The sequence below is a fragment of the Macrotis lagotis genome, chromosome 1 (assembly GCF_037893015.1).
Source record: "Macrotis lagotis isolate mMagLag1 chromosome 1, bilby.v1.9.chrom.fasta, whole genome shotgun sequence".
In the NCBI taxonomy this organism is placed as follows: domain Eukaryota; kingdom Metazoa; phylum Chordata; class Mammalia; order Peramelemorphia; family Peramelidae; genus Macrotis; species Macrotis lagotis.
The window spans coordinates 81,938,123-81,964,825 of record NC_133658.1 but is presented as its reverse complement, the minus strand read 5'-3'; the positions used below and the strand labels follow the sequence as shown (position 1 = coordinate 81,964,825).

Here is a 26,703-nt window from a genome sequence, read left to right as displayed (position 1 = left end):
GGAGGGAAGGTAGAAAGGAGAAGTAAAAAGGTGAGTTTCTGCAGATGGCGTGGAAAGATATTTAAGGAGAGATAAAATTTAAAAAATAAAATAAGATAATGGAGAGAATTTCAAATGTTAGGGAAATACTGATAAGGTAAAACAATCTGTACTCAAAATCTGATCTTTCTGCAAACCCTATATTCTTTCTACCATAAGGTTCAACTAGGATTACAACATACGCGCACGCACACACACACACACACAGACACACACACACACACACACACACACACACACACACACGCACACACAAAGTTTACCTCTCTAGATCTCCTTTAACCTTATGATGCAATAATTCATCAGTCGTCAGATTGATCGCCAATTTAGACAAGATGTATGAGGTTTAATCCTAAGAAGAATCTAAATATCCTACATCTTTGTTCTACTTAAGATCAGACTAATTAACTAAAAGTTTCTTCTAAAGAAGGTAGTATGTTAAATAAGGTTTTTTCTTAGTGTTAAGCTATATTTTTGGGGGGGGGGGGTTAGGTTTTTTTTTTTTGTAAGGCAAACAGGGTTAAGTGGCTTGCCGGAGGCCACACAGCTAGGTAATTATTAAGTGTCTGAGACCGGATTTGAACCCAGGTACTCCTGACTCCAGGGCTGGTGCTTTATCCACTGCCACCTAGCCACCCCTGTGTTAAGCTATAAATTGAATGATTATGCCTCCAAGTACATTTGCTGTTGGATCAAATACATCAATGACTAGATGATTTCTTGGGCCTAAAGAAAGCAAGAAAAGGCATGAAGCTACTCAGAATCTGAGAACTAAAGGAAACATAAAAGCTATAGTTTAAATCTCTCTTAAAATAGAGAAGAAAACTAAGGCCTACAAAGGGAGGGCCTTATCTAACACTCCATGTCTCCTAATTCCTAATCCAATACTATTTTCATTACTCTAGTAACCTTGAGTTACTTCTTTGTAAGTTTCTGAATTTAAAAGGATGTACATATACATGGAATTGTGATGCTTGCCTGTTAGTTCCAAGAGAGCAGAAATTTTGTATCTAAATTTTATATTTTCTTATTAAACAGCATGGCATTCTTAGGTTCTAAATACTTCAAATATGTTTATTCAATTGAAGACAGATCTCTTTTCGACTTTGTAACCCCAGCACCTAATATAATATCTGGCAGCACAGCAGGAACTCCATAAAAGCTTCCAACCCTGTCATACACTTAGTCACAGAACCCTGCATAAGTCACTTTGATTCTCTAGATCTCAGTTTCTTCAATTTCTTCTATCTCTAATCATTCAGTGAGTCTACATTAAACTAGGAATCAAAGATTCTCAAAATTGAAAGGCTCAAGAAGTCTTTTCTCCAACCTCTAAATGGAGCAAAAAACCTCTTCAACATTACCCACAGTCAAATACAGGCCAAGGTTAGAACAACTGAAGTGAATCGAAAATCACCCAGTTCTAATTGCAATTTTTGCTTCAATCAACAAAAATCAGATCCTTTAGACTGTCAGTTCTATGAGAGTAGGGAATGTCTTTTGTCTTTCTTTGTATCCCCAGCACATCACACAAAGCTAAGTGGTAACTAAGAATTCCCTAAATACATAATGGCATGTTCAGTGTTGGGAATACAAAGATGAAAAAGAAATTTATAAGTTGGGGGCAGCTAGGTGGCATAGTGGATTAAAGCACCGGCCCTGGAGTGAGGAATACCTGGGTTCAAATCCCATCTCAGACACTTAATAATTACCTAGCTGTGTGTCCTCGGGCAAGCCACTTAACCCCGTTTGCCTTGCAAAAACCTAAAAAAAAAAGTTTATAAGTCAAAAATAAAAAGAGAAAAGTGGCATTAACACAAATAACAACACAAGGTAAGATGTAATGGAAGCCAAAGAAAAATACAAACTAAAGAAAATTTGAGAAAGAAATGGACACCTTTACAGTTTCATTGTCAGAAGAGTTTGCATGAAGAGAGTACCTAAGTTGGACCCTAAAGGAAAAAAAAAAAAGATTTTTCCACAGAGAATCCATCCTAAACAGTTAACTTTGCAAATACCCAGAGGCAAGCAAGAAGAACAGGAACAGCAAGCAACACAGGATGAATGTAGTATAAAGTAGGGGAAATGCTGTACTGCATAATATGGCTAGAATGATAGACTGGAGTCAGATTTGAAAGTCTTGAATTTATATTTTATCCCAAAGTTACTTCAGTTTATCAAAGATTGAGGAATTTCTTTGTGAAAAGTAAGTTACAAAATTTCAGAAAGGACAGAATACTTTCAGCTGGGGGAGAGGGGAAGAGAAGGGATGAAATTAGGGATAACATCTTTTTTGTTCAGAATCAGAATCACTATTTTCAAGCTAGAACTGATGTCAAAGTTCATCTAGACCAATTTTTTTTTAATTTTTCAAGATGAAACAATGCAGCCCACAGAAGGAAGGTGAGTTAATTACTGATAGGACTTGATTCAAGGGTTCCATATTTCCAACCCAATGCTCAATCAACTCCATAACCATTTTTCCAGCCAGTAGTCAAATTGAGCAATAAAATTGCCTTGTGGCTTACTTTGACTTTGGTCAAAAATTATTACAGAGCATATTATATCCTTAACAGAAACTTTACTGCCTGCTGATTTTAAAATGCAAACAATGAAATTCATTGCAGAAGCAAAACAGGGCCAATAATATAATTACAGCACTATTCCTATGCAGTCATAGTTAATGCTATTATTTGACATTGCAAGGCTATGGTTTTTTCCCCTGAGTCTCGATGGAGACAAGGTTCACCCTAATTGGTTCCAAAGCACAACCTACCCACAACAATCTTTCCTCAGGACCAGTAATGTTAATTTCCACACGACTGTAAATAGTGTTTGCAAACAATACAAACATGGTAATAAGAGGCTAGGTGGGTAATTAATGTGGTTACAAAGTAGCTTATTTGCATTTTTATTTAAAACGGCCTTCTTTAAAAAGCAGATCAGATTTCTCTTTGCAAAAGGAGCCTTGGTTAAAGAGTACAGCAGTAATTACTCTCTTTAGGGGTTCGTTTATATGTTCTTTAGGGAATTAGAATGAAAAGATAAGCAGAATTATAAAGGAAATCATGTAAAATATGAAATGGACTATAAACAGTGTATTTACCATAAGCTTAGTTTGCCTTCTTCATTAACAGAGTATGTTACAAGCTTACAATATATTCAAACTCATTATGAATATATCTAAAAAGTAAAGCCATCTACTTAAACTTTGGTAAGAAACTATGTATATTGTACAAAATAGAAACTCAATAAATATTTGTTTAACTGAATAGTAAATGTAAAAATACTTCTCTAAAATAACAAAAGCCCTATGGAAAACCAGAGGAAGACACATTCTTTGGTGACCTCTCCCTCACTTTACCTATAATATTCTCCCCACTAATCTAGAACAATTAAGATCCACCTAATTCTTGAAAGTCTAACTCCAAAATCACCTGATACAGAAATTTCCTGATCAATTTCTTCCCATCATTTCAAAATGATCTTTCCCTTTTCTAATTTCAAATAACATTATACTCCAGAGCCTTCATTTTTCATGTTTCTTTTAAGTTGTATCTTTTATTTTCTGTCAGAGAAAAATAGCAAGAAAATAGAGGAAGAAGTAGTTTGACTTTTCTCTAGGTTTAAGCCATAAGATTTTAACTTTCTTTTCCTCATTAGATCAAAGGATCAAAGAATTTTAGAGCTAGAATGGACCTGAGAGACTACCTATGTAAATCCCTTAATTCTGAAAGTGAACAAATCATCCTTCCCTAGTTCAAGTAATGATCTAACATAGTGAGAAAGTGACCTTACACTCTCAAAAGTTTGGGTGCTATGCACAAGCTCTGGTCAGTTAGTCCTACCTAAGTAAAAAGTCTGAGTACAGATGCAAAAATGGTTCATGAGTCTTATTAACATCTAAGAGCTAGCCTAGTAAACTTCAGCTAGGATTACTACCAGAAGAATAATGCCTAAATGATAAATTTTATTAGAAACACCCACTCAAATCATCTAAAACTAATAATAAAAATAAAATCTGGCATTTATATTACTAAAAGCATTTTGATCCATATTTGGCAAAGGAGGAAACAACCTCATGGACATTAAAATGACCTGTCCTTTGTCTTTTGGTTGATATCAAACCTCTATGTTTATTCACAGTGTATCTCATACTCATCAAGTTTAAAACGTTCCAGAACCAAACATGTTTTCCCAAAAAATCTCAACTCTATTCCAAACTTATTTGTATACTAGTGTATTTGACAAATACTAAAATATGTATTCTCTAATATTATATATACACTATATTATTTAGAATATATAACATGATAATAAATTATATTACAATACTATAATACACAACACTAGAGTATTTGTCAAGAGCATCATCATTCATCCAGGCTCACAGGTTCATTACTCCAATATTCCTAATTCTTCATCTTATGTTCAACTCACATATGTTACCAAATCTTGCTGGTTCTGCCTCCACATCCCTTCCCTCTGTCCCTTTCTAAACATTCATACAGCCATCACCTTAATTTGCACTTTCATCCCTAATCACTCTTCTTATTCCAAGTTTCTCTGGACTCCAATTCAGCCTCCTCAATGTGCCAAGATGATTTTCTTCAAAAAGAGATATGACCATATTTCAGTATGATCCAATAACTTTATTGACTCTCTGCTGCCTCTACTATCAAATATAAATTCCTTTGCTTAGCTTTTTAAAGTTCTTTAAACTTAGCCCTGACCTATGTTTCCAGCTTTATTGTACATTAATTCCTTCTTGCATCCTAGCAAATTAAATATTTGTAAAGCACTTAACATAGTCCCTGGCATGCAGTAGGCATCCAATAAATTCCTGTTTCTTCTCCTCTCCATGTCAATCAAACAGTCCTTCTTGTCTTCTTCATATGTGGCACTCCATCTCCCATTACCACTGGACATCATGCATGTCTGGAATGCACTCCCTTTTCACCCCTACTTCTTAGAATCCTTTCCTCCTTTCAAGACTTAATTCAAGTACAACTTTCTACATGAGGTCTCTTCTGATTTTCTCCAACTGCTGTTGCTTTCTCTCCCAAACTACCTTATATCTTTACAAATACTTGCCAATTCTTCTTTATATACCTATTACCTACCATGGTAAATTATATATAAATAAACATTTAATAAGAATATCTTGAATGATGGATAGATTGACTGAGACTCAAAATGGATATCACAATTATTACGAGGGTACATAGGGCCTATCTTCTGTTTGAGGAAAGGAGTAAAATCATAGATCTTTGAATAGTATAATTATTATATAATAATTTGAATTGTCTGTAATTTTGAACAGATAGACTTATAAAGACTCCTAGAAAACAGGGAAAAGTCTCATTGATCTTTGAATCTCACCCAATACCTCATACAAAGTGCTTAATAAGTGATTCCCAAGTAAACAAAGGGCTACGGTGTTTTATGAGAATGAAGAGAGGAAAAAGTATATAGGTTGGCAATGCTGAAATTTTTAAGATGAACTTTCAAAAGAAAGACAATGCTAGAGCATTCATTTTTCGTGTTCCTTTTAAGCTACATCTTTTATTTCTATGTCTGAGGGAAAAAATAGCAAGAAAATAGAGGAAAATGTAGTTTTACTTTTCTCCAGGTTTAAGCCTTAAGATTTTAACTTTCTTTTCCTCATTAGATCAAAGGATCAAAGAAATTGAGAGCGAGAATGGACCTGAGAGACTACCTATGTCAATCCCTTAATTCTGAAAGTTAACAAATTAATGAACAGTGAGGGCAAGTGACATGCCCAAGATCCCACAAGAACTCAATAGCATATCCAAAATTCAAATTTAATATAAAATGCAACATTTTGACCTTAATAGGAGAAGTAACAACTAAGAAACAAATATATAAAAAGACAGGTCTTTCCTAAATATTATTAAAAGCAAGCTGCTCTCTATCAGCTAGGATTTCCTCTTCTCTCCCTCTCATCTGCTCTTCATTTTTATTCTCCTTTCTTTCTCCAACATCTTCCATCCGACGCTTTTCCTCAAGGCAATATGGCATAATGTAGAAAGGCTAGGATCTAAAATCAGAAAACTAGGCTAAAGACCCAGCACTAACACCTCCTATAGGAATAGCCAGAGATAAAACTCCAATTTTCATAATCTGTAAAATGATGACAAGAATACCTTCCCTTTAGACCATGTGATGAAGAAAGCACTTCATAAATTATAAAGCACAGAAGAAATGCAAATTATTAGCATAGTTTCTTAAGCTACCTTTAAACAAAATGATCTATTCTTCCTCCTAAAAAAAAAAATCCAAACTGTGGCTAAATGTTTCCACAAATCTTGTTAGAATTACATGTTACATAAAATACTCTGCATATGATAAAAGCCTATTTAAATAATTTTGACATTCTTTACTAAAGGGAGAATCATTAATTTGAGGCTAGAAGTGTCTTCAGAGATCATCCAGTCTAATTCCCTCATTTTAGGAATAAATAAACCAAGGCCAAGAGCCCACATGTGGAGGAAAGAGAGCAGAGCTTCAAACTCAGGTTCTCTGACTACAATTCAGAGTTCTTTTCATTGGTTCACACTGCCTTCAAAGAAGTCAAAATAAACCCAGGAAGTCTAAGAATTTATCTATCCCATAGAAATGAATCAGAGTCAGTACTGGTGTATTCAGTGCATTCTTTGGATCATATCTTCATCATTTCTGATAACAGAAGTACTGTGGATGGGGTAGCACACAGTCTATATCAGAAGAAATGAATTCAAATCTTGACTCCTCCTCACTCTAAGACTTTATAGCACTATGTTGAGCCTTAGCTTTCTTACCTATATAACAATCATAATAATAGTTAATTAGCGCAAAACCTCTGACTCAGTTCTGTGCTCATTTTATTATAATTATCTCATTGTACTATAAACATTTAAAATAGACTCAAGGATATTTGATGCTCACATAAAAAATTATTCTCTATTTAAAATCAATCAATAAACAATCAATAAATATTTATTAAGTGTCTTTCATGTGCCAGATACTGGTGCCGAGTATCATCAACACAATTGTAAAGAACAATCCATAAACAATGTGGCATTTTTCAAGAAAAAAGTTTAGATAAATTATGAACCTATCTAGCCTGAAATCCATTATATTCTCTCCAAAACAGAACTATTGCATCCAAATAAAAAGAGTCAAAACAAAATATGATATTAAACATTTGATGTACCTGGATGACATGCAATTCTAAGGTTTCACAAAATAAGAAAAAATTTTAAAAAGTTAAACAGTTCACCTTCTGGAATATTTCTCCATCAATAACAAAATATCATTTGGATTCACTAAGTATAAAATTTTTAACATGTACCATGGAATGAAAGAGACTGATGACTTCAAACTTGAATCTGGAGGTCACATTGAACCAAGAGATGAAAGAAATGTGTCCAGAAATGTTCTCCCATAAACAAGAAACATTAAGAATAAAAATATCAAAAAGAAATTAGTGGTTAAATACATTAAGAGACTTATTGGCAGCTTAAAATTAAAGATCAATGGGAAGAAACATTTTAAAGCAATTACCAACTCTGCAATACTAGTCCTCTAATATACCTTTTGAACTAGAAAATGGACCATGGCAGTTTTGGAAAAAGTCTTCACAAAAGCCACACAGTATCAATTGAACACAAAGTCAATTATCTTATAACAATAAATAAAAGAAAACAATTACTCAACAGAAACAACAAAAAGGAAGTAGGGGGAAAAAAGTCTGAGACCATGATAAATGGGTCAAAAACCTGAAAAAATAGTGTTATATTAAGCAGGTATCATTTTCCCATGCAAGAGTAAAAGACAATGACAGATATAAGATGCTGGAGTCATTAAATGTAACTATAAGTAGTTTTCCAAAGTCACATGGCTGAAAAAATGTGGCAATATTAAAATTCAAGCCTTTCTGTCTTCAAGGGAAGTATTCCACCCACTATACCAGCTATTGGTTTTAAAAGCAATAACTCCTTTCAAGAGCCAAAAACTCAGAACCCTGAGATTAAGAGTCTCATACTCTACTAATGGGCTAACATTCTGATATGGGCAATAACATCAACATAATTAGGGCTATATAAGATTATATTTAAGACTATACACAATAGATAGAAAGTAACTTTAACAGAGAAGGAACTCCCAGTGGAGGGGATGAGAAAAGGAGCAGGTGAGTCTTAAAGGAATCTCAGTATTATAAGGGCAAAGATAAGAAGAAAAAGGATTTCAAAAATGTAAGACAAAGGCAGGAAGTCAGATGGGGATTGTTATATGTGAGAAATTGCAAGTTGGCCAACACAACAGACTTGTATAGTACAGGGAAAGGAGCAAAGTACAAGAAAGCTAAAAAGTCAGAAAGAAATATGAAGAATTTTAAATGTCAAGAGAATTTGATGTATAACTCTAGAAGCAATAGTGAATTAGCTGAATACCACTGAGAAAACAAAATCTAAGACAAGGAGCACAGATCGTATGCTATCTTGGGTTGTAAGGAACAATTCATAATCCTCATCTCCTCCTGTACCTTCTTTGTTGCCTTAAAGTCAATAAGATAAATCAAGCCAACAATCAATCAATAAGCATTCATTAAGCACTTGCTATGTGCTAAATCCTTGCAATATAAAAAGAAGCAGTCACTCTGCCCTCACGAAGTTCATAATCTAATGGAGAAAACAACTACCACAAAATTATGGATTATAGAAGATGAAATTTTAGTTGAGACTTTAAGGAAACCAGTAGTTGAAGATGAGGGAGAACATTCTAGGCATGGGGAAAAGTCAGAGAAAATGTCCAAAGCCAAGTGTCTTGTTTGTAAAATAAAAGTGAGCAAGATGGGATTTAGAAAAGGTTTGGGATTCCAACACAGCATTTTGTATTTCATTCTGGAGATGGAAGAATCTCGGAGTTTAAGGAGTTTACTAAGGGGGTGGGGGAAAGGGATTGACAAGACTGGACCTGTACTTTAGGAAAATCACTTTAGTGACTGAAGAGCGAATGGATTGGATTGGGGAAGAGACCTGAGGCAGGCAGAACCACCAGTAGCTATTCTAGTAGTTTAGGCCTAAGGTAGCAAGGGTCTACAGAGTGGAGGCACTGGCAGAGAAAAAAGAGGGAGTATTTGAGAGATGCTGCAAAGGAAAAATTGGCAGACCTTGGCAACAAATTGGATAGGGGGAAGGTAGAGCAGGAAATAGAGAAAAGTCAAGAATGGCACCTAGGCTGCAAGTCAGAAGAACTTCTAAGAAGTCACTGCTCTCTACAGTCACTGCTCCCTACAGGCAAAGTAGGAAATGAGGAAGGTTTAAGTGGAAAGAGAATGAATTCCATTATGAATATGTTGAGTTGAAGATGTCTACTGGACATCCAGTTCAAGATGTCTGAAAGGTGGGTGGAAATGTGAAATTAGATATCAGCAGAGAGGCTGGAACAGGATAAGTATATTTGAGATGGTGATTAGATCTGTAGGAGCTGGTGAGATCACCAAATGAAATAGTAAAGAGGGAAATGAGAAGAGGATACAAGGTAGAATGCTGTGGGACACCAATGATTAGAGGCAGGATCTGGATGAGGATAGGCAAAAGAGATTGAAAAGGAGTTAAGACTTTAAAAACCTGTGCCAGATCCTGTGTCCAATAAGGGCTCCCAATAGAAATAAAAGCAAAGAACAATCCGTTTCTCAAGGAGCTCACATTCTAATGGGGAAGAAAAAATGATAATAATTATATGGAAACAAGATAGAGAAAAGACAAATAATCAGAGACATTCACAGCAACAAAAATGATGAGTAAAGACTTCTTAGAGAAGGTAGAATTTTAGTTGAGACCTAAAGGAAGTCAGAGAAGCTAGGAGTTGATTGGGAGGGAGAGAATTCCATGCAGGGGAACAGCCACTGAAAAATGCCCAGAAACAGGAGATGGAGACCTTGTATGAGGAGGATAGCACAAGAAGGCCAATGTCATTTGATTGTGAGGATGTGTCCAGAAGCAAGGTAGAGGAAGATGAGAAAGATGTAAAGGGAACAAGCTACAAAGGATTTCAAAAAGGTCTCAAGTCCCCATTTCTAAAACAAATTTAAATTGTTTTTTTAAATTTCACCATACTCTTTTATCCTCTCAAACTACCCTACATCTTCTCTTCTCTTCTCTTCTCTTCTCTTCTCTTCTCTTCTCTTCTCTTCTCTTCTCTTCTCTTCTCTTCTCTTCTCTCTCTCTCTCTCTCTCTCTCTCTCTCTCTCTCTCTCTCTCCCCAAATCCAAAGACAAATTCCCTATACTTAATGCTTATACTTCATCATTCACATCTGAAACTTTTTCAATGTGGCTCCTGACCTTATCACTTCACTCAAACTGTACTGTCAAGTTACCAATGATTTTTAGAATACCCATTCTAACAGTCTATTTTAATACTCATTCTAATCCTATTTCTACAGCATTTAATACAACTGACTATTCTCTTCTCTGGCATATTTTCTCCTCTCTCAGTTTACAAGACACTGCTTTTCTAAGTTTTCTTAATATCAGTCTGATTGCTCCATAGGCTCCTTTGCTAAATCATCATAGGTGTCAACATCAGAGGTGTCAAATTTGTGACCCTGGATCACTCTGGAATGCTGCCTGAATCGGATTAAAATGTAATTGGAAAATATTTAATAAAATAAATGAAAATAAAATACATGACAGATAATATTAATTTGAGGTTTTCGAAATCAATATGCTGCCCTGCAGGATCCATTTCTATTCTAGTATGATATTATTGTCATTCACTGGGTTCCTTTTCTCTCTATAAACTCTCATTCTGAAATTTAATTAGCAAAGTTTTAATTTCTGTTCTACATAGATGATTTACATAGATATGTATAAGTATGTATATGAAACCAGTCTCAGGTCCTCTCCTGCATTCCAGTGCCAAACCACCAATGGTGTATTAAACATTTCAAAATGCACATCTCTCATAAATCTTAAGCATAACTTATCCAAAATAGAACTTAATATCTTTCCCTGAAAAGCTTCACTGAACCTTCCTCCACTGAACTTCCCAAATTTTGTTGAGAATGTCACCATTATCCCAATAATTTTAGTGTGAGCCTCAATTTTTCCCAATTCAGTCAATGATCAAAATTTGCCATTACTATCTCCACAGCCTCTCTCCCAAGCACTGACTGCTTACCATTTACACAGCTACCATTTTAGTTGGAGTTCTCATCACCTCTTCTCAGCACTACTATATTGGTCTCATGATCTCTAATCTCACCACACTGATTCTTCACACAACAGTCAAGTTGATTTTCCTTAACACAATTCTTACCATGTCAGTCCAATATTGCCTCTAAGCTAAAAGGCAAATTCTGTTTCTCATTTTTTAAAGCCCTTTACAATCTGCCTCCAACCTATCTTTTCAGTTTCATTATATATTTTTTACCTTTCCTGCAGTGAGGCCTATAAACCCCCTTTCAAATTAACATTTTTAAATTTACAACATAAAAAACAAAGAAACCAATTTTAATGAAGAAATAAAAATATTTTTAAGAATGGAATTCACATATCTCAGCTTAAGAAATCTTCTAAACAAAGCCTTTCCTGATTCTCCACATGACTAATACAGTCCTTCCCTAGTGACATCATATTTAATTATCTTGAGTTTATTTTGCATTTATTCTACATCTTCTTTCTTGAATACCTAGTATCTAGCACAGAATCTGACCTGGCTAGTAGAAACCTAATAAATGCTTGCTAATTGTTGACTGATTATCAAATAATCAAATATTGAATAAGTTATCCCTAAGTGCCATAGTAGTTATAAACTATTTATTGATTATCATAAGGCCTTTGGCTCAGTTTTGCATAAACTGCTTATTGATGGGCTATAAATAATATGAAAAAAGTTTTCTGTTAAAAAAAAGCAATGCATGGGGCAGCTAGGTGGCGCAGTAGATAAAGCACCAGCCCTGGAGTCAGGAGTACCTGGGTTCAAATCCAGTCTCAGACACTTAACAATTACCTAGCTGTGTGGCCTTGGGCAAGCCACTTAACCCCATTTACCTTGCAAAAAAACCTAAAAAAAAAAATGCAATAATGTCAAAACCTGATATAAAATATGGCATCTTTCAAGAGACAGTTTAAGCACATTATAGTTTTGCCTAGCCTTAAACCCATTTTGAGCTCTCTTAAACAGAAATGAGTATGACTTCCAAGTTAAAGAGGAAGTGCCACCTAAATATTTCATTAATAAAAAATATTGTGGGCCAGAACAAACCTAGATCAGTCTAACAATTTGGGCTTAGGAGTTAGAATTCAAATAAGTCACACCTGGCCTATAAAATTTGATTTAAAACAATTTTATTGATAACAAGAGATTAAATGAATACAATTCTTAAAGGGGTTTTTTTCTTGAGGGGTGAGGGATTGCAAGGTGATGGTTAAGTAACAAAGTAAAGGTTGGTGACTTGTCCAAGGTCACACAGCTAGGTAATAATTAAGTATCTGAGTCCAGATTTGAACTCTGGTCTTCCTCACTCCAGGGCTTGATTTTATCCACTTAGCTGCCCCCAATTCTTAAAGATTTTTAAAAGATATTAAGATAGGGCAGAGCCAAGAGGGCAGCATGAAGGTAGCATTTCCTAGAAACTCCTTCCCCCCCAAAACTCCAAAAGCCATCAAATTATGACTCTAACCAAAATTTAGAGGGGTAGAACCCACAGAAAGACTGAGTGATACAATTTCCCAGTCCAAGATAACTGAGAAACTCCGTGGGAAAGGTGTGTTTCACCAGGACCAGGGGTTGGAAAAAAGCCCTGGTGTCATTGAGCTCAGCACAGCACAGCACAGCACAGCACAGCACAGTCCAGAAATCACTAGGAACAGTTTGAAGGGGAGGTGAGAGAACTGCAGCACCAGAATGAGTGTGGAGTGAGGAACATTGGCCTCAGAGCAGCAGGAATCTGGGGAAAGCATCCTACACCTCCAGAGCACAGCCCACAGTCAGTAAGGGGGTCAGAGGAGACTGCAGAAATCTCTCTGCTCTCCCTGGGTCAGCCTCTGATATTTGCCCACACAGATCCAGGTTGCAGTTTAGTCTTCCATACTAAGATAGCAAGGACCCTCTTCACAGCTCCAGGGCAGAGGAGAGTGCCTGTAGTCATGTACATATCAAAGCAGAGGCAAGAAAGCATAAGACCTCAGAGGAATAAAGGTCCCAGTAGTGGGGTGTCCCAAAAAACCCACCAAGGTGGGTGTCCCAATAATACTCAAAAATTCAGGAAGCACCCAAAAACCAGGCACAGGCTGGATGAATGAGTAAACCGAGGAAAAAAAGAGGAAGAGGATTGAAAAATTCTTTGTTTTATGATCCCAAGAAGGATCAAAATAATCAATCTGAAGATGAGGAAGTACATGCTCCTGCATCTAGACTCCAAGTAAAAACAGAAATTGGGTTCAAGCTATGACAGAATTCAAAAAAGATGCTGAAAACCAAGTAAGGGAGATAGAAGAGAAATTGGGAAAAGAAATGAGAGAGATGCAGGAAAAACATGAAAAAGAAGCCAGCATCTTAGTCAAGGAGATCCAAAAAATGCTGAAGAAAATAACATGTTAAAAACCAGCATAGGTCAAATGGATAAAACAGTTCAAAAAGCTACTGGTGAGAAGAATGCTTTAAAAAGCAGAATTGGCCAGATGGAAAAGGAGATAAGAAAGCTCTCTGAGGAAAATAAATCCTTCAGATGTAGAATGGAGCTAAAAGAAGCTGATGACTTTAGGAGAAGTCAAGACACAATACTTCAACACCAAAAGAATGAAAAATTAGAAGAAAATGTGAAACATTTCACTGAAAAAGCAACTGATCTGGAAAACCAATTCAGGAAAGATACTTTAAAAATTATTGGGATACCTAAAAGTCATGATCAGGAAAAAAGCCTTGACCTCATTTTTAAAGAAAGCCTACCAGAAAATTGCCCTGATGTCCTAGAAGCAGAGGGCAAAATAGAAATTGAGAGAATCCACCAATCTCCCCTGGAAAGAGGTCCCCCCCAAAAAAACAAACCCTGGGAATATTATAACCAAGTTCCAGAACTCCCAAGTCAAAAAGAAAACACTACAAGAAGCAAGGACACAATCCAAATATCATGGAGCTGCAGTCAGGATCACACAGGACTTAGCAGCAACTACAATAAGAACTTGTAGAACTTGGAATACAACTGAGAATCAACTACCCAGAAAAACGGAACATCCTCTTCCAGGGAAAAAGATAGACTTTCAATGAACCAGGGGAATTTCATAAGTTCCTGTTGAAACCACCAGAGTTGAACAGAAAGTTTGACCTTCAAATACAGGACTCAGGTGAAGCATAGAGAATAGAAGGGAAGGGTAAAATATGAAGGACTTAATGGTGATGAACTGCATGTATTCCTGCATAGAAAAATGATGCTGATAATACTCATATGAAACTTCTCATTTAATAGAGCAGGTAGAAGGAGTTTTTTTAGATGAAGCACAGGAAAGAGCTGAATTTGAAGATATAATATATTGTAAAAATGGAGTCAATGGCTAAAAGATAAATACTCAATCTGCACTGGGAGTAAGAGAAAGGAGAGGTGGAATAGGCTAAGATATTTCATATAAAGGATATATATATATATATATATATATATATATATATTTTACAATGAGCTTTTGCAATGATACAGAAGGGGAAAAGGCGAGAGGGAATGAGGTAACCTTCACTTTCATCAGAAATGGCCCAGAGAGGAAACAGCATACACACTCAATAGGGTATAGACAGCTAGAGTAAAAAAGAGAGAAATGGTAAAGGGGGAGATGTGGGTGACAGAGGAGAGGGTAGATATAGGAGGGAATAATCAGATATAGGACATTTTCTTTTTTATTTCTTGCAACAGGCTGGAATTGGGTGGACTATCTGGGGCCACAGGGCCAAGTGGTTGCTGGGTTTCAGGGGTGGTATGTGGGCCTCTTGGCACCAGAGCCAGTGATCAGTCTGCTATGCCACTCAGCTACCCTACAACACATTTTAGAAGAGGGACAGAGTGAAAGGAGAGAGAGAAAATATAATACATGGTATTGGGGAGGAATGGATGGAGGGAATTACAATCAGCAACAGCAACAGAGCAAAAATATGGAAGTAACTTTTATGATGGACTTATCATAAAGAATGTGATCCACCCCAGAGGCAGAGCTGATGGTATCAAAACACAGACTGAATCACATTTTTTTTTCTCTTTCCTTTACTTTATTTCTCATGAGCGTCTATATTTTTTGGGGGGGAGGGGGTATTATATTTATTCTTAAACAAGAATATTTTAGTAATTTATTAAAAAAAATCACTTGTACAAAAATATTCATAGCATCTCTGTTCATGGTGGCAAAGAATTGGAAATCAAGTAAATGTCCTTCAATTGGGGAATGGCTTAGCAAATTGTGTTATATGTATGTGATGGAACACTATTGTTCTATTAGAAGCCAGGAGGGTTGGGAATTCAGGGAAGCCCAGAAAGATTTGTATGGACTGATGCTGAGCAGGATGAGCAGAACCAGAGGAACACTGTGCACCCTAGCAGCAACATGGGGGTGATGACCAACCTTAATGGACTTACTCATTCCATTAGTGCAACAATCAGGCACAATACTTTATTTTTCTTCCTTAGAGATATGAGTTCTCTCTCATCACATTCAACTTAGATCAATGTATACCGTGGAAACAACATAAAGGCAAATAAACTGACTTCTGTCAGAGGTGGGAGGGGAAGCAAGATTAGGGGGGGAAATTGTAAAAAATTCAAAAGAAAAATAGTTTGTTCTTTCTTTAATATTTCTTAACTCTGAGAGGACTTTACTAGGAATATTAACCCTGAAATAGTTTAATTGGGAATATTCCACTCGAACCAATTAAATCTTCATTCTCTTAAAAAAAAGATATTAAGATAAAATACTGGCCGTGTGTTGCCGTCTGGGCCGCGTGTTGCCGTTGGAGAAGCCCCGGCCTCGGCGCCAGATCCACCAACAGCATGAATCAAGAAAAATTAGCCAAGCTTCAGGCTCAGGTCCGGATAGGAGGCAAGAGCACAGCTTGCAGAAAGAAGGTAGTTCATAGAACGGCCACAGCAGACGACAAGAAACTTCAGAGTTCTCTCAAAAAATTGGCTGTGAATAATATTGCTGGTATCAAAGAGGTGAACATGATTAAAGATGATGGGAGGGTTATTCACTTCAACAACCCCAAAGTCTAGGCTTCCCTCTCTGCCAACACCTTTGCAATCACTGGCCATGCAGAAGCAAAGCCAATCACAGAAATGCTCCCTGGAATATTAAGCCAGCTTGGTGCTGACAGCTTAACGAGTCTTAGGAAGTTAGCTGAACAGTTCCCATGGCAAGTGTTGGATAGCAAAACCCCCAAGCCTGAAGACATCGACGAGGAAGATGATGATGTGCCAGATCTTGTAGAAAATTTTGACGAAGCATCGAAGAACGAAGCAAACTAGAGCCTGACTGATTCTTGGAGGCTGGCATGGACTAGGTCAGAGGAAGGAGCGGGCAGCTCCAGAGCTGTGCCGTGGCAGAGAATGTCGCCCTGTTAATAGTTCAGTAATATAAATATTTTGTATATTAATGATGCTGTTTGTTCAGCATTTTTCTGTCAGTTGATTTTGCATTTTGCACTTCTCCCAGGATTTACTCTTTTGGTCAAAATACGAAGTATTGGTGCAGCTTTGAGGGTTTTTATGTGTGTGCGCGTGCGTTGTGTGTGGATGTACAAGCGTGTGGGTGTGTGTGTATACAATGGAGAGCAAATTGGATAAAAGTTCTATTGATCCTCCCCGTCCCCAGTAGAAAATAAAGCAAATCTTTAAGTCTCTTCCTTTTTATCTTTGCCCAATAGTGCACAGAAATAGTGAACAGTGAGTTTCTTGTCTATATTTCAAGAACTCAAGACGTCAGAACATTCAAGACTGGGTTTCAATTTGCTGTGTTAACTATTGTATTTGCAAATACTTTTCTGTGTTTAAAATGTCTTTCCTGAGAGATGGGAGGCAGACTTCCTCCTAGGCATGGGCTAGGGGCATACCTAGGGTCTTTGCCTTTGGTTCCATGGTCAGACCTAGAAGGATTTCTCTTTCCCTGCCTTTCTTCCGAGGTGTTTCCTTGCCCCCTTTCATCCTAAAATGGTTTGATCAGCCTCTGTTTGTGCTCCTCCTCACCTCTTATCTAGACCAAGAAGGACGTTCTCCATTTAGGATTGTGTGAACAGCTAGACCCCTTTCCTTGTAAAACATTGTTTCTCTTGTCCTGGGGAACAGCAGACCCACTCTTGACCTTCCATTTGCCATGGATCATGGCAGTCAGTGAAATTAAATCTGGGGAGCTGGCATGCTTTCTTTGCCAAGAGACTTAACATCCCAACAGTCTTCACTGTTCTGAAGGACAGAGACAGCTCTCTTTCCATCAAGTTTGGAACTGTCAGTCTTCTGTTGAATTGGGAGCACACGGGGTACCACATCAATGGGATGGTGATGCTGACTCTGAAAGGATTCTTTGACCTGTTTTCCTGCCATTGGCCTTGAAACCTACCTGTGGATTGGACATCCCTGTTGTAGCTCACGCCACCTGCCACCATTTGTGTAGAGTAGAGCAGTGTTTAGGGGGCTCGCTGGCCCCAGGCAGCAAGCTTGGACCTCCTCTGGAAGGCTCAGGGCTGCTCCTTCACTAGAATTTCCTTCAAGGCCTTCGAGGAAAGCTTTGCATTGTGACCATTCAGACCTTTGTTGGAGCAGGCATTGAAGGAGAGACTGAGGATCTGCTTAGGCCTGTCTGACCATCATCCAAACTAGCCATGGCTTCCCTCTGACCCTGCATAGCTTTGGAGACCAAGAATACACTGGAGGTCTGCAGACGACACCAGCAGAGAGAGAGCGCAAGCAAAAGAGAGCAAGAGAGCTCTTGTGGTTTGTCGTCCAAACCCCTCCATGGATTTTATAGACTTGTTCATTCTCCTGTTATGTTTTATATAATATATGGACTATAAAATAAAATAACCATACAAAAAAAAAAGATAAAATACTTCCCCTATCAACCTCTGCAGTCACTGTGGAAATCTACTATACTAAGTCAGAAAGGTCAATAATTGTCCCTCAAAATCCCAGACAGCAACTACCCCCCCAACTTGGGTATTTTCTAATTCAAGCAGTAATGAAGCCAAATGCTCTCCTTACCCTGCACCTCTAAAGGAGAAGCTCAGCTTATGTAAAGCAGCGCTGTTCCTTCCATCTCCTATCTTAATGTCAAAGTCCCAAAAGCTTCCATCACTAAAGTAAACTTAACTGCATAAAGAAATTACTAAAACAGGGGTGGCTAGGTGATGCAGTGGATAGAACACCAGCCCTGGAGTCAGGAGTACCTGAGTTCAAATCCGGCCTCAGACACTTAATAATTACCTAGCTGTGTGGTCTAGAGCAAGCCACTTAACCCTACTGCCTTGCAAAAAAAAAAATCTAAAAACAATTATTAAAATAAGAGAGCTTTCCTCCTTCATCAGGCTCCACCCTAATAAATAAGAATGTGTTGACAAAATTGCTATTCTAAATTTTATAATTCAAATATATCAAGGAAGGGAGGGAGGTAAGAACGTGGAAGAAAGGAAGAGAGAGGGAGGGAAGGAGGAAGTGAGGGAGTAGTATTTATTTAGACCTACCATGTGGTAGGCATTGTGTTAGAGACTGCACAAATATCTCATCTGAGCCTTACAACAACTTCACAAGGTGTATCCCATCATTATCTCTATTTTATAATTGAGGAAACTGAGGCAGACAGAGGCAAGACAACTTGCCCAGAATCACATGACTACTAAATGTCTGAGACAGATGTATCTTCAGGTCTTTCTGACCCTAAGCTGAGGGCTCCATCCACCAGGCCACACAGCTGCTAGGCAGGAGAATCTGCAAAGAATAGTGTCACAAAAACCAAGAAAAAAGAATGCATAAAAGAAAAGAGGGTGACTATATCAAAGACTGGAGAGAGATCACCAAATTTAAAAACTGAGAAAAGATCATTCCATTTAAGAGCTGAGTGTTCATTCAGCTAAATGAAAGGTCAGAAGTCTCACTTCAAAGATTAATGATAGTGAGAACAGGAAGGAGAGATGCCTCTTGTTTAAACAAGGGACTCTCTTTTTGTTTGCTGGGCTGTCCTCAGCACTCAATCCACAGCCTGGTCAAATAAGGGCTTGGTAAATGCTTGCTGATTTGACTTGGTACTCACCTGTCCACAAATGTTCTCTCTGGGTCTCAAACCACTCAAAGACATCACTAAAGAATCAGTGCAAATAAAAATTTTGTAAACCCTCATCCTCCAAGATTCATATGCCAACTCATGGTCTCCTGAAAAGATCTGCCCACAACCCCAAATCCAACTCCTCACCCTCCAATTTGGGCTTATCCCAAACTCGAGATTATTGGCTGTCCAAGTCTAATTGTATCTACAATTCTCATAGCTCAAACCCCTTTTATCAATGAACCAGGCAAACTAATGCCCTTCAAAAGCAAGGTGCCCAGAGGTTATAATAGGTCAATAGGGTAGCAGAAGAGGCAAAGCACTGGAGCTTGGTCCAGAAGTCTCTGGCTCAAAGAAGATTGCCTCTGGGGGATGCCAAACAAGCACAATGAAGTTCTATTTAACAGTGGAGGTCTCTTGTCCTATACACACTTAGAGGAGTCACTGGACACTTTTGCAGTATTATCTCATTTGATTCTCACAACAGCCCTGAGAGACAGGTGCTAGTATTCCCATTTTACAGATAAGGAAATAACACTACATTTTCTTCCCAATAGAAGAGTATGAATTTCTTTTTTATCCAAATTGAAATAAAATCCTTTTTTTGTCCCTTTGGCCACTTTAGCTACATCAATTTAATATACACTGCCATTTTAAAGTATTTTCTGCTTTTATTAAATTATATAAAAAAATAACTAATAGGAAAAGTTCTATGAAAAGTAGCTTTTAATAAACTCAATAAGAAACTGAACACTCCCAAGTTCTCATAACCCTGGTGAGGAATTACAGTGAACGAAGTGATATGATATTAATTAAATTCTTGGAAAGCATTCATAAAGCCTAATGGAAAGGCTAAAATGAATGGAAAACAACTATTATGACTGTTACATACCTTTGAATTTACCTATTCTATGTATCTATTTAAATTCTATCATTGTAAATCATATAAAACATAATACTTGGACAATAAATGATTTAAGAAGAGAAATAATACATAAATTTGCCTTATGGATAATGATATTAAATATGCTGATATAAAAAAATGTAGTAGATTTACAATAGGAAAACCTAGATTTATAATCAAACTCTTCTACCTATAACGTGGTAGACAACCCATAATCCCTGGTATAGTCAATGTTCTCCAATCTGAAAAATAAGGATGATAATACTTTCTATACTTTCTCAATGCTTTTATCATGAAAGGTTCTTGTAATCTGAAAAGTGTTGGAAAAAAATACAATCTAGTCTATTTAATTTATGTGTATATCTGTCTCATCCCCTTACTAGATTTTACATTCCTTCTATCATTCCCCATCTTTATATTCTAGATCCAAAGTACAATTCTTGCAAGCCATTCTTGTTGAACAAATACTGACTATAACAATAAACACTTAACACTTTTCAAAAACTTTACAAGTTCTGAGGACCTTCCTCAGAACAACTCCATGGGATAGAAAGTATAGTTTCCTGGGTCTAATGCCTTAATTGTTTTAGGATACTCTCAGTGAGAGTTCAACTGGTCCATGACTTCCATTCTTCAGAAGCTGTCCTCAGTTGCTCTGAACAGTTGAGTGATTTCACTATTCAGTCTATGTTGGAGATAAGACTTCAAATCTATCTGAATCCACTAGGTCACACAGCTGAGAAAACTAAATATCTGAAAGATAATATCTGAGGGAAGTTGAGTGGACTAGAAATGCAGTATTGTTTAGCAGTCTAAAAAGTTAGACTATTTTATGAGAGATCTTGGACTGACTAAGCCCAGAACACCAGGAGTGTTCTGATGATAGTAAACAAGAATGTATTAAACGCCTGTTATGTACCAGGAGCTAGGTTAAGCATCAGGGATACAAAGTAAGACAAAAAAGATTCCCTGATCTGTTCCACTCTGACTATATCCGAACCATTTTGTGTAGTTCTTGGCACAAAATAAGTGGAAAAATTTGGACAGACTGGAGAGTCCTAGGGGAAAGCAACCAAGCTGTTGACATGCCTTGAATTCATGAAATATACAGGTAAAAATTTTAATTTAAACTTTAAAAAAAACTATTCTAAACTTCTGGGTCAATGAAGAACAAGATGAAACACTAGAGTTTTTTATGTTTTCTGCTATAGAAGGAAAGAGGAAGAGGAGAAGAGGAAGAAGGAGAGAGTGGAAGAGATGAAAGAGAAGAATGAGGACAGGATAGGGGAAGAAGAGAAAAAGAGGAAGGGAAGGGAGATGACGGGAAAGAGGAGAGAAAGGAGAAGGTGATTGGGAAGGAGGAGGAGGAGGAAGAAAAAGAGGAAGAGGAGAAGATAGAAAGAAGAAGTAGAGGGAAGAAATTAAAGAAGTAGCAGTGCTAACTGTTGGAAAATAGACTTGAAACATCATAGATTGAACTGTACAATCCATATCAAAGGTGAAGCAATATATTTTATGGCACTAAATTACAGAATGGAAAGATGAATAAAAGAAGGCAGATGTGGAGGTGGGAGGGAAATGTGGGATGTCCCCTATTCCAGTCCATAAATAAATAACAAAGGGAAGATAACTCTTATAATTTCTCAGCATGAAGAAGTCAGATGGGGAAGGGATTCTAACATGAGGAAGAAAGTGGGAGATCTTGACTCAAATGGGAAAGGGTCTCTGAAGAATACTCTCATAAAAGAAAGATATAATCTGTAATGAGCGACAGTAACTTTATAATGAATCTGCTCCTTGGAGAATACCATCTGTATCCAGAGAAAGAACTGTGGAGTTTGAATAAAGACCAAGGACTATTGCCTTTAATTTAGAAAAAAAAAAAATCTTATTATCTGATCTTGCTATCTTTTTCACTTTATGTTTCTTCCTTAAGGATATGATTTCTCTCTCATCACATTCAATTTGGATCAATGTATACCATGGAAACAATGTAAAGACTGGCAAATTGCTTCTGTGGGGGGTGAGGGGAGGGAAGTAAGATTGGGGGAAAATTGTAAAACTCAAAGCAAATAAAATCTGTTAAAAAAAAAATAACAAATCTGCTCTTTGAGAGAGAGTTCCACAAATATAAATGGCCAAAAGATATGAGCAAGCAAAAAAATAATTATCCAGTCCTATGAGAAAATGCTCTAAAACACTAAAAATTAGAGAAATGCAAACTAAAACAACTCTGAAATACCACTTCATAGCTATCAGACTGGCTAACATGACAGAAAAGGAAAATGACATATGTTGGGGGGACATGGAAAAATAGGGACATGGCACAGTGGATAGAACACTGGGATTGGAATCAGGAAGAATAATATTCAAACAGATACTTACTAAGCTGTGTGACCCTGGGCAAGTGACTTAATCTTGGTTGTCTCAGTTTACTCATCTGTAAAATGAACTAGAGAAGGAAATGGCAAAGCACACCAATATCTTTGCCACAAAAACCCTAAATAGAGTCAAGAAGAGCTGGACACCATTGAAATGACTGAAAAGCAAGATACTATTATTGGAGTTATACACTAGTTCAACCATTCTGTAAAACAATTTGGAACTATGCCCAAAGGGGCTATAAAAATGTGCATAGCCTTTAACTTGGCAATACTGCTACTAGTTTTGTATCCCAAAGAGATCAAAAACAAAAAAGGAAAAGGAAAAGCACCAATATATACAAAAAATATTTACAGCAGCTCTTTTTTTTTATGGTGGCAAAGAATTAGCAATCCAAGGGATGTCCAAAAAAAAGTTGTGATAAATGATTGTGATGAAATACCATTCTATTCTAAGAAATGAGAAGTAGGATGATTTCAGAAAAACATGGGAAGACTTGTATGAACCGATACAAATTGAAGTAAGCAGAAGCAGGAGAACACTGAACACAGTAACTACAATATTGTAACAATAATCAAATAAGAAAGACTAAGCTACTCTGATCAAATAGATGATCCAAAATAATTCCAAAGGACTCATGAGGATGTTATCCATCTTCAGAAATAGAACTGGTGAAGTCTGGGTGCAGACTAAAGCATTTTTTTCCCACTTTCTTTACTTTTCTTGCTTCATCTTTCAACGTGATTAATATGGAAACATGCTTTACATGACTTCAAAGTATTTAAAAGGCATCATATTTCTTGCCTTCTCAGTGGATGAGAAAGGGGTTACCGAAAAAGAACTGAAAATTGAAAATAAAAAAAAAAATTTAAAGAGAGATTGTTTCTTCTTAAAGTGTACTATGCCTTCATAGACAATATCTTCCTTCAGGAAAAAAACAAAAAAGAAAATCAGAGCTTGGAGTTGCTAGGGAGAAATGAAACCCAGAAGGGTGGAGAGGGATGTGACCAATATGATTTCATAGTAAACAGGAAATAAAATGGGAGGACAAGTGGAAGAAATTAACTGCACAATCTATAAGTAACATTGAAGTTTGATGGGTTTTAAAATTAATGTTTATTTTTCTGTGTATTTTCATGTAAATTGTATAAAAGTATTTATGTAATCTGAATAAAAGAAGGGAAAATAAAGGGAAACAAAAATGCTTTATTCTAGAAAGTCTATGGGTAATTTTATGGTATAGTGTAGAAAGCACACCAGACAGATAATTTTTTTTTTAAATTTGGATATAACTCCTTCCTGTAGTATTTCCTACTTACTTGGCTATCTGACTTTGGAGTTATTTTAACTTCTCTGAACCTCAATTTACTCCTCTGTGAAATGAGGTACCTTTTTTCCAGTTATAATATTTTATAAAATTCTAAATCAATTTCTCACAAGTTCTGAGGATTTCTCTCTTTAAGTGCTAGAGATGCACTATAACCACTTCCAGGGAGAGTCTATGGGGAGTCATATGTAAACATTCTGATATTTCGTGACCTGGCTATTGCTAAAAATATCTACTGGGAGTAGGGCATAGTTTAAGATGAAAACAGAAATTTTGTATATCTTAAAACTCAGCAGAAAGTTAAAAAAAGGAAATTTCATTAAACACAGAACTAAATAATTGAAAAACATTAATTACTCATGGTTAGGTTATGCCAATATAATAAATATAATAAAAATAAGAACACTAGTTAAATTAATTTACTTATTCAATGCCTACCAAACTACCAAAGGACTACTTCATAGAGCTGTAAATCAATCTGGGAAAAACAGAAACTCAAGAATCTAAAGGAAAATAATGGGTGGAAAAAATGTGGAGTAAGGAAAGGTAAAATTATTTTTAATTAATAATTTAGGAAAATAATAAGAGGAAATAATTTTTAAAAATAAAGGGATCTTTCAGTACCATGTCTCAAATTGTTACACCAAACAGTTATAATCAAAACTATAGTTGATCCAGAGTAAAACACAGAAAAGTTAATCAATGGGACAGATGGGATATTCAATAGATATAGGATGCTCCAAAAATCTAAGTCTTTTGGAACAATCTATAGAAACATACAAACATAGCATTTATGCCAGGGTAAGGAAGGGTTGATTTCAAACTCCACATCTTATATCTATTGAGGCACCCTGAACAAGTCATTAACCTCTGACTACCACTAAGCAATTGTCTAAAGACTCTAAATTTTGGAGAGGTGCCAAACTAAATGAGTAGAAGAAGTTCCTCACCAGGAGCTTCCTAAGACTGGATCTAAAATAACTCACCTGTTACTCTTTTATCCATGGTACTAAGATCCTTTACAGGTTATCTTTCTGAATGCTATGGATTGTTCACATCTGCTATATAATTCAGACTTGGTTTTACAGTGGTTTCATTACCAACCATAAAAACTGTAGCAGTGGAACTGTATAAACAAACTGAATAGTGTTTTTACTGTAAAACATGAATGTAATATAAATATTTGTCTTTGCCTTCTCTCAGCATCTGTAATGAGAGCAGAAAATACATGCCATATGTTTATAGTATAAGTAAAAATAGATCTCCACAATTCATCCATGTGGGTGTCAGTTAAGCTGTTCAATGTTTTTAATTCATCCATTTTCCTTTGCAAGTAAAGTTTCCACAAATCATATAACCCTTAGAATTGTCAGCTGCTAACTTCATTGCTGTTTTAAAAAGGTGTACTTGCCAAAAGAAATGGAACACTGTAGATTTCTTTATGGTAATAAGAATGCTGTTAGGGATTAGGTTAAGTGCTGAATTTCAGGTGGCCCCACCTAAGCAAAATAAATCAAATAACAATGAATCAGTGAGCCTAATTCTTGCTGGAAGATGTAAAAGTGACATTTTATAGCAAGTCTCCATCAAGGCAACTCACTACTTTCAGGATACTTATGCCTACTACCTTACCTATCTCTTCAGTTTCTTCAATCCCAATTACAAAGTCCTACAAACCAATCAATTCAACTTCAATTTCTTCCCTCTTTGCCTTTCCAAATAAATTACCACAGATAGTTGATAGTATTTCCTCAATACTCAACTACTTTCCCCTCCCCTGTTTCAAATAAACAAATCCCACTGTGATCTACTCTGACTCTGTGGCTTCAGCTTTTGTCTATTTGCCCAAAGTCAGTCATATTATTCAGTTGCCCCAACATATAAAATCAGCCACTCCTTAATATTCAGGAATTAACTAAACTCATTTCTACCTACTGGAAGGAATTTCTATTATTAAGATCAATCCAAAGCAAAAGCTAGGCCACCAATATTGTCAATCCTGGCACTATGATGACTAATTGATTTTATTCCAAAATAGCACTTTGTAAACCTCAATTCAAAAGATTCAATTCAATTCAACAAGTATTTATTAAAAAGTTACTGAATGTGTTATTATTACTATTATTTTGAAAAAAACAACTTTATAACTTTCAAGTATAAAATCTCTTCTTAAAGAGTGTCAAAAGTAGCTTTATTTGAGCTAAAACAACTGAGATATAAAAATTTTGAAGTCACATATCTTTCTATACTTATTTCCAAATTTAGCATGCAGAAATTGAGCATATTAACCAGTCAGTTTGGTACTAGTAGATTGGTAGATTTTGGAGTTAGGGGCTCAAGCAAAAAAAAAAAAAAATCACCTCCTTTGGGGTCTAATGAGCAGTATCAGGACTGTCCTAAATAAGAGCCAAACAAAAAAACACAGATATCACCACTTTCCCTTCCTTCTACTTTACTCTTTAAGACAAAAGTTGGTTATCATCTCCTGTAACTTTCCCTTCTGGTTTCTCATTCTTTTCCCTGACCACTCACCTTCCTATCACAAAGAGAGAGGGGAATGGGGGGAAAGGGTAAGAAATTCTAACACTGAATTAGGTGATTCTTCTAAATGAGAAGGGAAGAAAACATTTGTGGGCTGACTTTCATGTCTCCCAGTGTATTTTTTCCCAGCCCCTTGATGAAAAATCATGGTGGAGGTTCCCACACTGACCAGTAATTGGTCAATTGTTTTTTTTTTCTTAAATTGCTGTTGAT

The 26,703-nt window shown here is 36.4% G+C and overlaps 1 protein-coding gene and 1 pseudogene across 3 annotated transcripts in view; one reads left to right on the top strand and one right to left on the bottom strand.

Annotated features, from left to right (window-relative positions):
- Positions 1-26,703, bottom strand: part of WWOX (WW domain containing oxidoreductase) — a 1,413,871-nt gene that overhangs the window by 1,114,004 nt on the left and 273,164 nt on the right. The gene's annotated exons all lie outside the window — the stretch shown is intronic.
- Positions 16,030-16,552, top strand: LOC141500500 (transcription factor BTF3 homolog 4 pseudogene; annotated as a pseudogene).